Below are 4,669 nucleotides of genomic sequence, written 5' to 3'. Positions count from 1 at the left end.
CTCTTCCTGCCCTGGGTGTCGGTAACAGAACTGGTCTCCAGCAAAGAAGCAGGGACTTTTAGCACAGTGGCAAAGAAGGGACCAAGTCATCACCAAGGACTTCCCTTCTGCTGTGCTGAGCTCTGGGCTGTGGGTGCTGGGGCTGCTAGGGAGACATTTTCCTGTTATTCTCACACATGATCTTTATAAACGCACCAAGATTAGAAAAGGGAACTGGCTGAGCCATGCTCCACATTAAGCCCTTGGGCTGCTGGAGGAAATGGTGCAAACAGGAGAGCTGAAACATGGATGCCCCTCCCGAGATCACCTGGCCAGGGGAACCCCATGCCCTGGGGCGGGCTCTGTGCACGGACAGGCAGGACTGTAAGAACTAAAGCAGCTAAAGGCACAAAGGAGCAGAGATGCAGATTGGAAGCTCCTAGCAGCAAGGCCCACGTTTTAGTTACGTGTGTGTGCAGCACCTGGCCCAGTGGGGCCACGATCCCTGACGGGGGCCTCGAGATGCTCCAGCAAGACGCACAGTCAATAACACCAAACAGACCACATCCTGGTCAGCTGTGGCACAAGTGAACGTTGCACTTGCAGACTGGAGCGTAACTTGGGGGACGCAGCTGTGATGTGCTGCCTCTGTTGGGGGGGGGGAGGAGGAAGGGGAAGCAGAAAGGCCAATTTCTGGTTGCAGTTGCCCTGGTTTCCCCCTGCTCACGCATGGACGCAGGGCGCGAGAGCTACCAGGAGGCTGGTCCCAGGGGTGCGAGAGCCAGGGATAACCAGCAGCCCCACTCTGCACCAAAGGGCAGGAGAACTGCAGGGTCATGCCAGAGCTGCATGGAGCTTGGGTTGAAAGTTTCCCAGCAGCGCACTAGTGCCCGGGCAGCCCCAACCGTGGGAGTGTGAGCGTATAGGCCCTGGGCATTTTAGCCAGGGTGTGGTCTATCCCCGCGCGGAGCCCACGTTGGGCTGGAAATGCTGACAGCTGCTTGGGCCCAACCTCCCAGGTCCAACCACTGGACCACGCTGCCTCACACAGATTCCATTGGCCAAGAGTGAGTGAGCTCTGCTGATGAAGTGCCCAAACCTGTTCCCACAGGAGCTTTTGCCACTGAATTCAGTGGGAGCAGGCGCAGGCCCATAGGGCCTGGTGTGAGAAACCCTCTGCAAATGGGTGACAGCTCTGGCTCTTTGCTGAGCGGGAAGTTGATTTGCAGGGTGGGAACTTCCTTTTGTGAAATGCAAATTACTCCACATCTGTGGCTCTGATGTAATGAGCTCTTTGCTTATCAGCCACCATGGGAGACCTCAGCCTGCCTAGAGGAGATGGCCAGCAGCTTACCCACCCTGACTTGTTACCTTGAGTGGGAGGGTCCCTCTGGCACAGCAGTAACTCATTTCAGATCAGTCCGGAGTCCCTGTTTCCCACCCGGCCCAGAGCAGCAGAAAGCACTATCCCTGCCAACCTGACAGCTTTCTTTGACAGGATAACAAGCCTTGTGGACAGGGGGAAGCGGTAGACGTGGTATATCTTAACTTTAGTAAAGCTTCTGATACTGTCTCGCATGCCCTTCTCATAAACAAACTAGGGACATGCAACCTAGATGGAGCTACTATAAGGTGGGTGCAAAACTGGTTGGAAAACCATTCCCAGAGAGTAGTTATCAGTGGTTCACAGTCATGCTAGAAGGGCATAACAAGTGGGATCCCACAGGGATCAGTTCTAGGTCCGGTTCTGTTCAATATCTTCATCAATAATTTAGCTAATGGCATAGAGAATATACTTATAAAGTTTTCAGATGATTCCAAGCTGGGATGGGTTGCAAGTGCTTTGGAGGATAGGATTATAATTCAAAATGATCTGGACAAACTGGAGAAATGGTCTCAAGTCAGTAGGATGAAATTCAATAAGGACAAATGCAAAGTATTCCACTTAGGAAGGAACAATCAGTTGCACACATACAGAATGGGAAATGACTGCCTAGGAAGGAGCACTGCGGAAAGGGATCTGGGGGTCATAGTGGATCACAAGCTAAATATGAGTCAGCAGTGTAACGCTGTTGCAAAAAAAGCGAACATCATTCTGTGATGTATTAGCAAGAGTGTTGTAAGCAAGACACAAGACGCAATTCTTCCGCTCTACTTCGTGCTGATTAGGCCTCAACTGGCATATGGTGTCCAATTCTGGGTGCCACATTTCAGAAAAGATGTGGACAAACTGGAGACAGTCCAGAGGAAAGCAACCAAAATGATTCAAGATTTAGTAAACAACCTATGAGGGAAGATTGAAAAAATTGGGTTTGTTTAGTCTGGAAAAGAGAAGACTTAGCGTGGACATGAGAACAGTTTTCAAATACATAAAAGATTGTTAAAAGGAGGAGGGAGAAAAATTGTTCCTCTTAACCACTGAGGGTAGGACAAGAAGCAAAGGGCTTAAATTCCAGCAAGGGAGGTTTAGGCTGGACATTAGGAAAAACTTCTTAACGGTCAGGGTGGTTAAACACTGGAATAAATTGCCTAGGGAGGCTGTAGAATCTCCATCATTGGGGATTTTTAAGAGCAGGTTGGACAAACACCTGTCAGGGATGGTCTAGATAATACTTAGTCCTGCCATGAGTGCAGGGGACTGGACTAGATGACCTCTCAAGGTCCCTTCCAGTCCTATGATTCTATCCCTGCCACCCGCCATGTGCTTTGGGGTGAAATGGGAAACGGGGTGTCTTCGCCGCACACTGACCATGAGTAATGAGAGCTGTTACTGGAGTGTTACCTCCAGCACTGAAAGGTGACTCACTCACACCCGTTACTTCCCGCACCACCACCTCGAAGGCCCCGTGTTACAGAGAACCTCCCTTTGGCTGAGGCTCCCTCCAGAACTCACCCACATTGCACTGGGCACTGGCCAGCTAGGATCGTTCTGAGTGACACAGGCCATGGTCCCAAGGCCGGCTATCCGAATCTTCCCCATGGCTGCTCAGCATGCAGCCCTCGAGCGGCCAGGCCAGCCCACAAAGGGACACTTGCCAATACGAGAACGGGGTGTGTGGGAGGGTGGCTGGTTGAGAACTTGTCTCCATGATAGTTGCAGGGTAGAACTAGGTGTTAATTTAAATCAATGGAGTTAAACCAACACCAAAGGCCCCGGGGACATGCGTATGAGTGGCTTATTGAAGTTTAAGTTCAGCCTGCTTGTAAGAGATGGAGCTATAACAAATTACCCCACTTCCACACCACAACACAAGCAGGCCCACAGCCTTTTACACTGGTGTAACGATTCCTTTAGAGGCCCATTCAGGTTATGCCCGGGCAATGCTCTCATGCAGACAAGCCAAGAGAGGGAGCAGTGCCCTCAAGCGGCTTTCTGAAGCATTAACAATACAAACTAGAGCAGCTTATTGGAATAGCCACATTTCTCTCTTGAATGACTCCGTCTCCAAGGTGGCTCCTGGATTCAGACGCCCTGGAATCATGATGCTGAGCAGCAGAACATCCTTTGCTTCTCCTCCTACCAAGGCAGTAAGAGTTCAGGTCGGCAGATTAAGCCCTGCACTGGCAGAGCGAGTGAGCAGATGCTGTGGGACCAGAACCAGGCTCCAAACACCCTCAGGGCTCGGGAAGGGAAGGGACTGTTCAAAAACTGGCTCTGGGCTTAGCTGCTTGAGCCTATCTTTGCATTTCCCCCCACCCCAACCACGTGCTCTCTCATTCTGCTGGGTTCCTTGGAAAGGGAGAGCGTGTTCAGCACCCAGCTAACAGCCCACACAGCATGGGGCTGCACAGCATAACCTCACAGCACCAGGTCTGGGCTCCCTGCAAACAGTCCTCTGGCTAGTCTCCAGGAGGCCAGCAGGCGGCAAGCGTGCACCATTTCAACCTGCTGGCTTGAGTCTGGTACAGCTGGGCCTCGATCCCTGGTGGAGTCTCTCTCAAGGGACAAACCAATTCCTCTCTCACGGCAGAGACGAGAAGCCCCAGCGTCGGGGCTAGTGCAGACCATGCCCATCTCCCCAGGTGGCCTCGGAGAGGCATATTTGCTTTGGATGCCATTTACTGCTGTGGCTTCGGGCTGCTGGCCCTGTGCAGGCAGGGCCATGTGGCTGGGCTCTGCCCCACCAGCCGAGGGCTTGTTAACCTGGAAGCCTTTAGTGCAGCGACTACTGAAAGGAAGAGCCCCGTCGGCGCCTCAGCAGCAAGCCCCCGCTCCACCAGCCCCTGCTGCCATTGAGCCGACGCCATGAGACAAGGGACCAGGCCCTGCCCCAGGCAGGCAGAGAGCAAAGGAGTGCGAGGGAATGGCCATGGGCCGTGCCAGGATACACTGCTCTCCCATCTCCTGTCCCGTTTGTGGCTTACCTGCAGCCTCTCACACTGACCACCATTCAAAAACTGCCCCTTGCTGCTCCTCACGGAGCAAATGCCAGGGCCGCCCAGAGGATTCAGGGGGCCTGGGGTCTTTGGTGGCGGGGGGCCATTGCTGCCGAAGACCCGGCACTTTGGCGGCGGGTCCCGGGGCGGAAGGACCCCCCGCCACCGAATTGCTGCCGAAGACCCGGAGCGGAAGAAGCTCCGGGGGCCCAGGCCCCGTGAGAGTTTTTCGGGGCCCTCGGAGCAAGTGAAGGACCCCGCTCCAGAAGCCCCGAAAAACTCTCGTGGGGGCCCCTGCGGGGCCCGGAGCAAA

This window comes from Mauremys reevesii, linkage group 13, assembly GCF_016161935.1.
Source record: "Mauremys reevesii isolate NIE-2019 linkage group 13, ASM1616193v1, whole genome shotgun sequence".
NCBI classification, from domain to species: Eukaryota; Metazoa; Chordata; order Testudines; family Geoemydidae; genus Mauremys; species Mauremys reevesii.
This window is presented reverse-complemented; position numbering follows the sequence as displayed.